Below are 13,574 nucleotides of genomic sequence, written 5' to 3' on the forward strand. Positions count from 1 at the left end.
GAACTGAGAATATATTTTTCTTGTAGTACTAAAATACGCCCCTATATGCTTACACCAGAAATAACTGCAACAGTGCAGTGTGCATATTTTTTTCTCTTTTTACTGAAAAACCCACCTATATGCTTTCACCAGAAATAACTGCAGAAGTGAAATGCGTATATATTTTTCTTGTAGTACGGATATAAGATACTAAAAAAACTAAGATAAAGGCCAGTAAAGGCTTTTCAACATAGCACTTGCAGCCCAATAACAGCCCAATAGGAAAAATGTGATTCGTTACCACAAAGCGCAAGGAAATTCGCATTCTTTGCGAATCACATTTTTCCTGAAATTCAAAAACTAATTACACTTCGTCAGTTTTGATTTGCTCATCTCTAGTTAGTGCTATATACAGTAAGTGAGTGAAATAAATAAAATTTATGTCTTTGTTGATTAGTATTTCCATAATATTATAACCGAAATACTTCTCAATAACAATGAGAAAATCATGTGTGAGCACCAACTTAATAGATCCAATAAATAGCACACATATACGTAAATCACAAAAATTTATTTTATTAATTCCTCACATAAAGGACAAAACCATAGACAATTAAAAAATGATGAGTAGCAGCAGTAATGTGGCAGCACTGCAAATCAGCGCCACACCAAGGATACACAATGTGGATCTATCCCCCAAGCGCACGTTACCTGCTAGTCTGTGTGAGCCTAATGGCTAACGCGACATAGACTATCTCATACACAGGCCAGATGGAAACGTGGGCCTTAAGTAATAATACAATAGTTACCATGATGGTTGTATTATAAGTGTGAATAGATGCAGTGTGTGGATAAATATCCCCAACAACAGCTAGATAACATGCAACATACATCTAACACATAAAAAGCCACAACCAGCATGGAAAAAAAGAAATAAAGTAAAGGGGAACCAACCTTGGGACCTTGGTGAGCGCACCCCTGACGCGTGTTTCGCTCAGCTTCTTCAGAAGGGGCGTGTCTATTCAGCCAACATACTCCACTTTTAAATCCAGCCGCAGCTGAGAGATTGCACTAAACACCTATCACAGTGTGCCAAACTAATTGGTGTATTACATCACCTCCGCCCATCCTCAGCTCAGACTGTCCCCTGCCGCATTATGGAAGTGGGTTGCTCTATCCATATTGGTGCAGGCAACACGATTCCCACATTCTTTGCTCCCCCATGGTAGCCCTTTGTTGCCAAACAGCCTGACTTCATTAAGGAAATAATGGCTGCGGACCAATTGGTCCCGCAGGTTTTTAGACCTCCGGAAGGTTGTTGAAGCACGTGGGGGTATCACCTCCTGTAACTGGGGATCAGATGTCAGCATATTCCAATATTTGTTTAACACCATGTTTACCTCTTTCCACTTGCTGGTAAATCCTGTAATGAACCTGATCTGTTGTGAATCCTGCCGAATGTGTTTCTTGTGGAGTAGGTCGCTTCTCTTTGAAAGGCGTGCTCTCTTATAGGCCGTCTCTATGCACCGATTCCCATACCCTCTCTCTTCGAATCTTCTTCTCAGGTCCTCAGCCTGTGTCTCAAACCGCCCATCCGACGAGCAAATCCTGCGGGCCCGCAGGAACTTCCCCACCGGTATACTCCTTATCAGGTTACCTGGGTGTGACGACCATGCATGTAACAGTGCATTCGAATATAATTCACAAATTCCTCCACCGTCCCCTGCCAGATAGGAATTTGGTGGAGGGGTTACCCACACACTTAAAGGACACGATGGACATTTTGAGGAAAATGGAGGATATACATCTTGAACCTGACATGTTGATCGCCACATGCGATGTGGAATCGCTCTACACGTCAATCAAACATCATGCCACAGAGTTCTTTTTGAAGACCACGACTATGGGTAAGGAGAAGTGCAATTTTATTCTAACCCTTCTTAATTATGTTCTTACCCATAATTTCTTCCTTTTTGGGGGGTCCTTCTAGGGCACTGCAATGGGGGCGGCATGTGCACCCTCATATGCAAATTTGTTCCTGGGGCTGTGGGAGAGGGACATCCTCCAATCCAGTCCCCTGCCAGAGTCCAGTAAGGTGCAATATTGGGGTAGGTATATCGATGATATACTGATTATCTGGCAGGGGACGGAGGAGGAATTTGTGAATTATATTCGGCTACTGAACAACAACACTAAGAATATAAAACTCACTTTTAAGGTGGCTCGCACGGATGTTGAATTTTTAGACGTGATTTTCCAGGTGGATGTCAACGGCCATCTTGGTACCAACCTATACCGCAAAGAAACCTCTGTGAATGCACTGTTACATGCAGGGTCGTCACACCCAGGTAACCTGATAAGGAGTATACCGGTGGGGCAGTTCCTGCGGGCCCGTAGGATTTGCTCGTCGGATGGGTGGTTTGAGACACAGGCTGAGGACCTGAGAAGAAGATTCGAAGAGAGAGGGTATGGGAATCAGTGCATAGAGACGGCCTATAAGAGAGCACGCCTTTCAAAGAGAAGCGACCTACTCCACAAGAAACACATTCGGCAGGATTCACAACAGATCAGGTTCATTACAGGATTTACCAGCAAGTGGAAAGAGGTAAACATGGTGTTAAACAAATATTGGAATATGCTGACATTTGATCCCCAGTTACAGGAGGTGATACCCCCACGTGCTTCAACAACCTTCCGGAGGTCTAAAAACCTGCGGGACCAATTGGTCCGCAGCCATTATGTCCGTAAGGAAGTGAGGCTGTTTGGCAACAAAGGGCCACCATGGGGGAGCAAAGAATGTGGGAAATGTGTTGCCTGCACCAATATGGATAGAGCAACCTACTTCCAGAATGCGGCAGGGGACAAGGTGTTTAAGATTACACATACCATCACATGTACAACCATCAACCATTGGGGTTATTTGCTGGGCTATCTGCCCTTGTAATCTCATTTACGTGGGATTGACGTCCTGGCAGTTAAGAAGAAGGGTGAGGGAACACGTGCTTGCCATTGAGGCAGCAAGAGAAGAACAAGACTTCACATTATTAAAGACCTTACCGAGACATTTTAAAGAGAAACATAACTCGGATGGTACATTACTCAGGATTAGGGGTGTGGACCGTGTACTTATCTCCCCAAGAGGAGGAGATTGGAAGAAAGTGTTAGCCCAAAAAGAAACAAAATGGATATTTTTGTTAAATACAGTTAAACCGTTTGGGTTGAATGAGGGTAACCATTTCTTTGATGGCGCAATCTGGCTGATATATTTTTTCCTTTTTTCGTCTCTCCTTCCTGATCTCTGGTCATTATCCTCCTATCCCCTCCATTTCCCATCCCTTTTTCCCGAATCCCCTCCCTTTCATTCCTTTCCTTCTTTTCCTCCCCTGCCTTGCCTTCCTTCCCCTTTCCCCTCCCCCCTCCCCTTATAGGGTCCCCTATATGGTCATGCCGGGATAGTGTATTCCTTGGTACTCTCAGTTCAGATTAGCAGGCCTCCTGTGTTACACCTGCTCTGGGTCTGGGTCCAATGCCCAGGACTTATTGTTTTTAACGGATATTTTTAATGGTTGTACTTTCGTACTTTTGTATTTTAACAGGTCTTGAGTTATTTTGTGTTGTATTCTGGATATACTCATGTGATTCTATATGTTGCAGATAGACAGATGTGCGCCTTATGCTTGTCACCATTGATACTTCGCCTGAGATTCAAGACTTTTGGAATTGGAGGGACCATTACGGGGGATGGTGGTCTGGAACCCGCATAAAGATAGCGGATAGGTTACAGCGTGACCAATGCCTTGTAGATATGATATTGATGGTCATCTACCGACGCACTTATTTCATGTCGTATTCTGCATCTATCCATGCATTTATTCGCAGCTATGTTGTCACTTATAATTTTGGTTCGTATTTACACTGATATTTGGTTCGAGATAAATTTTTAGATTGACCTCGCACTATCTTATGTATTGTAGGGCATTAATATGAGCTCTATATAGGTTTTATTACTTACTTTTCACTTTGCACTGCATGTGCACTGAGCACTTTCACTGCGGCACTTCGGCACTTCAGCACTTTATTTATGGGTATTTATTTGTATTACTGTATAATAATAACACATATGCTTTATTATTATTATATAAGCATGGTGTCGTACACCAAGGTATTTATGAATTGTATTATATTCACGTTTTTTGACTAGGACTGTGATCATTGCTAGGGTATATGTGGGTATAGGGACATAAATACATATATATGGTATTTTAATCAGGTTGTATGAGTGTTGATGCGTGGGAATTTGCATATGTGTGTTAGCTTTATAATGGATTTATATATACATTGTGGATAGTTATTAGCTGTCTGTGGTACTGTGTAAATATTAGGGCAGTGTCCGTATACACTTATTAATCATGGAATTATTAATTATTTTGTATTACATGTTTAACAAATTTTAGGTATTTATCATGTATACTATGTGTACTATGTATATGATGTATCTATTTATTAATTACTATTTTTCCATTATAACATTGCTGACCCATGAAGGGTTGGGTGGCAGCTGGTGTCTATCCCCCAACCCATATTTATCCCCTTATACTATCAAAACTGTACCCTTGGTATAGAATCTTTATTATTATACTGTATGTATGTATTGGGATATCTCCTTTAAGTATTAATTTATTATGAATGTATTATTGATGAAATACGGTGCACCACTGCTGATTTATTAACTACTGGCATTCTATGTCAACATTGTGTACCCATTAGGGTTCAGGTGTTGACTAATTAATTGATCAACCATGACCATCTGTTCTCCCCTCCTTTTATATTCTCTGTGGTTAGAACCCGGGTTCATTCACCCCCGACAGTGATATCGCACTTCTAATACCGTATACCTGTATTGTATAGGCGATCGGTGTAGACATATTGCAAAGGATTTAAACTGGGGAATGAACCTTGGGCCTGGTGACGGGTGCTACAGTTTAGGTTACTTTAGAACGTAATAACGGTCAATTCAACCCGGAGCATCCGCCATCAGGGTAGTAACAGGCGACCCATAGAGACCTATTATGGATTAGGACGGACCGTGATGACGCGATGTGGGACGGCTCTAACTTACCGGTATGGACCTTCCCACTGATGGGATGGGCGGAAGTGACGCGCTGAACGGGCTTCCTGCCTGCAGTGTGGGTGGATGTGACGTAGAGGTGTTGGGCTGAGCGCAGAGTGGACGGAGGTATCCGGACGGTAGTGATGTCAGGGTCCTGACAGCCTGAGCTGAGGATGGGCGGAGGTGATGTAATACACCAATTAGTTTGGCACACTGATAGGTGTTTAGTGCAATCTCTTAGCTGCGGCTGGATTTAAAAGTGGAGTATGTTGGCCGAATAGACACGCCCCTTCTGAAGAAGCTGAACGAAACGCGCGTCAGGGGTGCGCTCACCAAGGTCCCAAGGTTGGTTCCCCTTTACTTTATTTCATTTTTTCCATGCTGGTTGTGGCTTTTTATGTGTTAGATGTATGTTGCATGTTATCTAGCTGTTGTTGGGGATATTTATTCACACTTATAATACAACCAGCATGGTAACAATTGTATTATTACTTAAGGCCCACGTTTTCATCTGGCCTGTGTATGAGATAGTCTATCTCGCGTTAGCCATTAGGCTCACACAGACTAGCAGGTAACGTGCGCTTGGGGGATAGATCCACATTGTGTATCCTTGGTGTGACGCTGATTTGCAGTGCTGCCACATTACTGCTGCTACTCATCATTTTTTAATTGTCTATGGTTTTGTCCTTTATGTGATGAATTAATAAAATACATTTTTGTGATTTACGTATATGTGTGCTATTTATCGGATCTATTAGTATTTCCATAGCAAGAATATTTAAAAACTAATTTTAGTGTTGCCAATCTGTCTTGTGTAAGGCCGGATTTAATTGGATAGATAGTTGCATAATTTTAATGTACTGTATATACAGTATTTAGTTAAGCATCACAGTTATTCTTTTTGTCACATATTATATATCAGCGTCAATCTAAATTAAATATGAATGTGAATGTAAATTTTTTATTACATGTAGTACACACAACAGAAGTAGTTCACACATCAGTCACGTGCCTTTTTTGTTTTTTACTTTGGTTTAAAGTAGATGGAATGATAGAGATTTGTCATCTATAATTTATGATGCTTTACCCACTTTCTTCAGCATGCTCAAGCTTTATAGCCCCTTCTCTGATACCTGCTGCTGGAAACTGAGATTAGTCTCCCTGGACAGATAGTATTTCAACTGTTTAAGTGAAAGTTAGCCATCCTCTCCAGCATTTTAGCACCCTCTCCAGTCACGTTTTGATAGATGGACTTCAGTGCCTGGAAACGAAAGTGCTACACACCACAATTGGTGCCTAAAAGGGAAACATTAATAAAAAGGAAAAACATAGATAAACCCATATGAAATATTTGACAGGTTATGCAAGAGTAAAAATATATAGTAAATTGGAATTTTAACAGATTGTACATCCTATGGCAACATAAAATGCTGAACTCTTACTAGATGTCTAATTTTATCATCCCAGGAATTGGTTAAGTAACTATTGAAGTGTGCAGAGTAATATTTTACTAAAATTACCAGCACGTTTCTGAGTAGTTGAGATCAGGGATTTTCTTATTTGGAGCTCCCACAGTTGCTATAGAAAATAATGAATAATTAGCTGTATCATGATTAGAGATGAGCGAAGTCTTGAAAAATTTGATTCAGACCATTCGCCAAACTTCATCCACAAATTCGATTAGTTCCGAATTAATTCATCACAAATCGCAATAAATCTGGTATAGCCAGGCCCCTCTGTCTAAGGGTCCATTCACATGTCCGTATGTGTTTTGCGGATCCACAAAACACGGACTCTGGCAATGTGCGTTCTGTATTTTGTGGACCGCACATCGCTGGCACTCTCATAGAAAATGCTTTTTCTTGTCCGCAGTTGTGGACAAGAATAGGACATGTTCTATATTTTTGCGGAACGGAAGTGCGGATCCGCAAATGCAGATGTGGACAGCACATTTCAGCCCCATTGAAAATGAATGTGTCTGCACCTGTTCCGCAAAATACTGACAAAATACTGACGCTTTAGAAAAAGGGAAAAATAAACTATGATGTCAAGACAGACAAACAGAGGCAATAGTGGCCCTATAACAGAGTGGGTATAGGGGCCAACAGCAGTGGCAGTAACAGGAACAATAGTGGCTCCATGACAGAGTGAGGAGAGGGGCAGTAGCATACACCACACAATGGTGGCAGACCACAGCAGTAGCAGAACCCAACAATAGCAGTGTCATAGCAAGGCCCAGTGGCATGCATATCCTAATTAAAAACTTTTGCATAAACAAATCAGTAGGCCAAGAAGCCCCTTTGTAGGAAAAGGTGGGTGGCAGCATCAGAATGGTGGCAGCAGCACGTGGCCAGGAGAAACATCCCATTTTGTAGAATACTCCAGTGTGCCAACATACCACAGTAAAATCATTAGTGTCAGAATGATCTATTATGTTGCATTAGGCACAGGTGTCTGGAAATCCTGGTTGATCAATGCCCGATTCATCTTTATGAAGGTTAGTCTCTCACCATTTTGGGAGGAAAGGTGAGTTCTTTTAGGGGTAATTATGCCCCCCGCAAAACCGGCCAGGCAGGAAAGCCCATGGCAAACTCAGCCAGTTGCGGCCACAATTCAAGTTTGCATGTCAAGTAGTCTTGGATCACGGGTGACAGGATACAGTCCAAGTATACCACCACCTGCTGATTGAGGTTCTGCTCCATGTCCTGCTGCTGCTGGGTGGTTTCTTCAGTAGGCAACTAAAGAAAACTGCACATCATAGACTCCAGACTGAAGTTGCTGCATATGGAGCTGGTGCTGCTCCTGCCCCCACCAGTCTAGGCAGTGGAGCATGAGTGTAGAGGTTCCCACCGGTCAGACCTTTCTGAGTACGGATGATGGTGCTCATAGGCAGTGACAACCAACTACACAGCAAGTCTCTGTAGTAGTCCATTTTTGCTTCTCAGAAGGTCTAAAACAATATCCCCATTTTTTACCTGTAGCGAGGGTCTAACAATGTGAATCGTCAGTACTCATCCCTCTGCCGAATCCTGACAGTAAGCATGCAAAAAAGCATGCATCTGGCCATTTGTGCAAAGGACTTGGAGAGCCTCCCTGCCTCCATCTCCACTGCATAATGCTATGGTCTGTTGGGGTCATCTGCATTGTCGTCCTCCATTTCCTCATGCTCCTCTCCTGTCGCTTAAGCAGATAAACAACCTAGATGTGTATATAATTTCTGGGTATTTATGTACTCCTCCTCATCCTCAGGGCTCAGGTTTCCATGAGATGTTGGTGCCACGTCTTTTGTCCCCTTGCCAATCAGATTTGTCAGCATCCCCCTACAAGACGTAAAAGAAGTGGGATGACATAATTTATCCTGTAGTTCTGCTGACTGACAAATAAAGTGGCCTCCTCAAAGGTCCTGAGCAAACGGCATGTGTCACAAATGAGCTGCCACTGACTAACGTAGAAGTTACACCGGGGAGTAGACTTGCCCGTCTGCTGCATTAAGAAATCATTGACCGCCTTTCTCTGCTCATACAAGCGGTCTAACATATGTAGTGTGGAGTTCCAAAAGGTGGAAACGTCGCATATCAGACGATGCTTGGGAAGAGCATTTTGCCTTTGCAACTCAAAGAGGGTGTGTTTTGCACGGTAAGGGATGGGGGGGGGGGGGGTTCCCATCAGCCTTACGAATTCCATTATAGTTTTCCATTATAACATGGTTATAATGGAAAATAATGGAATTTGTAAGACAGAATTCCAAACTGAAACATTTAGGAGGTATTTGGGCAAGTGGGACTTTGTTTTCTGTCCTGGATAACGGAAACCAGACGGATCCATTATGCTTGCCCATAGAGCTCTATTATGACAGATTAAAATGGAATGCTGTTCCGTTTTGAATTCCGCCATACAAATTCCTTATTTTCCGTAATAACTATGTTATAACAGAAAACAATAACATAATTCGTAACTCTGATGTGAACCCACCCTAAGAGTGGCTGACAAGCATGCACAGTTCCTGGTCATTTTTAACAGCTCTTGCAGTTCAGGAAGACTTGAGGAACCGGGTGACAATGAGATTTAAGACATGCGCCATGCAGGGCGCATGGGTCAGCCCTCCTTGACGCAGTGCAAAGTAACCAGTATCAGTAACCATGTTTCTGCTCCATTCACCCAGGCTGACCAGGTGCAACTCCTTTCTTTGCAGGGATGATATGCTAGAGGACCACTGTGAATTGTTCCTACATTGGAGGTTTAGGACAAGATGAAGGATGAGGAGGCAGAGGAGGACATTGGTGCAGAAATCGCAGCATTACAATGCGAAGGCGGCATTGTCATCACCTGGTCATGTTGCTAGTGTGTGTCTGTTCCGGAATGACATTTACCCATTACTCAAAGGGCTGTGAATGACATACATTGTCCTTGACCATATTTGCAACTCCATACGTCAACACTGGAATGAACTCTACCAGACACAGAGAAGCACAAGGAGTGGCCCATCTTCTGCTCAACGTACGTGTTTAGGGCTAGTACACCGTTTTTTGAAAAGTAATGTTGGCTTTGGACTCTCCACTAGTGATGATAGAGCACCATAGTGCTCGGGTGCTCGGGCCGAACACATTGGGATGCTCGGGTGCTCTTCTGAGCACCTGAGTATAATGGAAGTCAATGGGAGAACCCAAGCATTAAATCAGGCACCCCCTGCTCTGAAGAGGGGAGGGTGCCTGGTTCATAGTAAAAGGTCAGAAATTGATGGAAACACCACCAAAATTGTTCAGGAAGAGCATGGGGAAGATGTCTGAATGCATCTTGGACTCCCAGGTCGCTGCTAGATGTCCGAATAGTACGCCACTTTTACAGACTGACAATAATACGCACAAAACCGAAGAAAAAAAAATAGAGGAAAAATTGTTAGGAAACGTTCTATAACATACTATATATTTAATTGTATATAAAGTGCAAGTGCTGCTAAAAATTACAAGGAAGTGGCACTCCGATACAACCTGTATATCACATAAAGGAGGGCCTCATTCACATTGTGGTTGTTCAGGTAGTGGGACTCCTACACTCATAAAGCCTATGCACCCAAGTGAAAGGGCTGCCAAAAATTACAAGGAACCGGCACTCCAATACACCCTTTATTTAAAGAAGGGCATCAAAAACAGCCTTGAAAAATTATGATTGATGGCCTGCTAGGGACCCTCAAAAACATTTGGAGCAAGGGCCTGCTGATCTGACCTTCTAAATCATTATGGTTTAGGGCCTGCTGCCGCTTTGGTAACTTTAGATAACCTGGGCCCGATCGCACATCCCTGTGATGGCGACAATCCATTCGGATGTCTGACATATCAACTTTCAATGTTATTGTCAGCGCAAACCATGGTGACTACGGGTTATGGGGAATCAGGGTTTTATTCCGGAGATGGAGCCTGAAAAACGGCTACAGCTACCACATCCAAGCAAGGCATCATGCGCGCAAATTGCCTATTAGGTATAATTTGGTGAGGGCTTGCAGGTGAGCTGACCCTGTAAAAGATTTTAGGTGCGGGCCTGCAGGTGAGCTGACCCTGTAAAAGATTTTAGGTGCGGGCCTGCTGGTGAGCTGACCCTTTAAAAAATTATATGTGAGGGCCTGCTGGTAAGCGGACCCTGCAAAATATTATATGCGAGGGCCTGCTGGTTAGCTGATCTTCTAAAAAATTATATGCGAGAGCCTGCTGGTGAGCTGACCCTCTAAAACATTATATGCGAGGGCTTGCTGGTGAGCTGACCCTGTAAAACATTACATACGAGGGCCTGCTGGGTTAGAGATGGCCTTGTGTTTCGCCAGACGGTCGTTTCGCGGCGAACTTTGCTCGTTCGCGATTCGCCGAACATGCGAACATATGGCGATGTCCGCCGGCGCCATATTTTTTTACATTGAGCCAAACTTTGACCCATGACACATCCATCAGGTGGGACAGGACAGCCAATTGAGACGTTTCAGCACATGGACACACACCGTACCCTATAAATAAACCCGATCTGGCGCTATTTTACATTCAGTCTTTTGCCAGTGTAGGGAGAGGTTGCTGTGTGGAGCTAATAGGGCCACAAACGTCCTTTTAAGGACTGGTATAGGTGTGCTATCAATAGGTGTGACATAGTGAGGGGTGTGATATACTTATAATATACTTTGTAACATAGAAAGTTTATTATAGTACAATTGTATTGTGCAGCAGTTGTGTGCGGTTCTGCAGCGATACTGCAGCTATACAGAGAGACAAACGCTATTGGAATAATTAATTGCAACTGGTGTGATATACCAGTTGCCCCCCAAAAAATTTATTGAGGCTGGGGTGTGATATACTTATAATATACTTTCTATATAGTGCATTTGTATTGTGTAACAGTTGTGTGCGGTTCTGCTGCGATACCGCAGCTATACAGAGGGACAAACACTATTGGAACAACTAATTGCAATTGGTTTGATATACCAGTTGCCCCCAAAAAAACAGATTGAGGCAGGGGTGTGATATACCTAGAATATAATTTCTATATAGTGCATTTGTATTGTGCAGAATTTGTGTGCGGTTCTGCAGCGATACCGCAGCTATACAGAGGGACAAACACTATTGGAACAACTAATTGCAACTGGTGTGATATACTAGTTGCCCCCCCAAAAAACTGATTGAGGCAGTGGTGTGATATACCTATAATATACTTTCTATATAGTGCATTTGTATTGTGCAGCAATTGTGTGCGGTTCTGCTGAGATACCACAGCTATACAGAGGAACAAACGCTATTGCAACTGGTGTGATATACCTGTTGCCCCCAAAAAAACTGATTAAGGAGTTTGATATACCTGCTTCAAGCAAATAATAATTAAGGTGTTCTTTATACCTGCTTCCACAAATACTGCTCTTCTATAAGGACTTTTGAAAATGACAGGCAGAGGAAGAGGCAGGCAGGGGTCGGGCAGGTGCACCAGGCCGGAGCCTAAGTGGGAAGTTGGAGAAGATGCGTGCCATTACGTCAAAGGACGCACCAGAGTTGGTTGAGTGGCTCAATCAGCCTTCTACTTCTGCACCCTCCTCATCCTCTGTATCAGCACCCTCCTCACTCTCTGCTGTGTGCACCCCCAAAGACACACCACCCCCACCACCATAGCCCCACCACTCGAGTCAGAGGAATTATTTTCCCATCCATTCCCAGACCTTATCGATGCGCAGCCATTCTTAGCATTGGATGAGGAAGAGGAGGTAGAAACGGCCGCCACGCAGCGGTCTGACGACAGTACCCAGATCAGCCCAAGGAGGGTGGTCCCCGCTGTTGCTGCCTACCCCGAGATCTCTAATGTCAGTGGTGGTGAAGGTGACGATGATGACGTGTCGATGAATGTCACGTGGGTGCCCACAAGAGGGGAAGAGGGGAAGAGGAGGGGAGTTCAGAGGGAAAAACGGAGCAACAGATAGGGAGGAGAAGGAGGAGAAGCAGGCAGAACTCACAGTGCACAGGAGGCAAAAAGCACTGGAGCGAGCCATCCACCATGCACGGTCACATCTGGCGCTCCCAGGACGCCGGCACATGGCTCCACAGTTTGGGCTTTTTTTAACGTGTCAGCTGCTTACAATAGTGTTGCCATCTGCAGCCTGTACTGTCAACACATAAGTCGCGGTAAGCCAAACACTCACCCAGGGATGACCGCCTTAAGAAGGCACCTTGCCTCCCATCACTGAGCCCAGTGGGAGCCACACTCCCGGCGCTCCACATCCTGCATTTTCTCCTTCTCCTCTCTCCTCCCATTTGTCCTGCACTCCACCTTCCACCGTTCCGTTGTCACGTTCATCTGGCATAAGGCAGGCTTCCGTGGCCCAAATGGTCGAACGTAAAAAGTTGATGATGCCGGATAACCCTCTTGCCCAATGGCTGACCGCCGGCTTGCCGGAATTGCTAGCTCGCCAACTTCTGCCATATAATCTGGTGGAATAGGAGGCCTTTCGAAAATTTGTGGCCATTGGCACACCGCAATGGAAGGTCCCCGGAAGGAAATATTTTTTCCCAGAAGGGCATCCCAGAGCTATATGGCCATGTTCAGCGGCAAGTGAATGTATCTCTGGCACACAGTGTCGGTGCCAAGATACATCTGACCACACACACGTGGTCTAGCAAACACTGGCAGGGAAGATACATAACTTTTACTGCCCTCTGAGTGAACCTTCTGACAGTTGTCAAGTATGCAACCCGTGGCACCCGTGTGGATTTGGTGTTACGGCCACGGATTGCATGCAGGCCTGCCTCTTCTCCTCCTCCTACTCCATCCTCCGTCTCCTCCTCGGCTGACGACTTCTTTTCCACTGCTACCGCCTCTTCGGCTGCACCCCCAAGCTCCACGGAACCTATTCGACGTGCCAGGTGAGACGTTGCCATGCTGTGCTGTGTCTGTTGTGCCTGGAAGCCAAGAGCAACACAGATCCTACATTTCTTTCAGCTCTACGGTCACAGGCCGATCAGTGGTT

General features: G+C 44.3%; 1 long non-coding RNA gene across 1 annotated transcript; it reads left to right on the plus strand.

Moving 5' to 3' along the window:
• The first annotated feature begins 524 nt into the window (after positions 1-524).
• LOC120993461 lies at positions 525-13,253 on the plus strand. The gene is made up of 3 exons (XR_005777271.1): positions 525-534; positions 911-1,068; positions 13,243-13,253. It is a non-coding gene; the product is annotated as an uncharacterized LOC120993461 (long non-coding RNA).
• The last annotated feature ends 321 nt before the right edge of the window (positions 13,254-13,574 follow it).

The sequence above is a fragment of the Bufo bufo genome, chromosome 3, assembly GCF_905171765.1.
Source record: "Bufo bufo chromosome 3, aBufBuf1.1, whole genome shotgun sequence".
Taxonomy (NCBI): domain Eukaryota; kingdom Metazoa; phylum Chordata; class Amphibia; order Anura; family Bufonidae; genus Bufo; species Bufo bufo.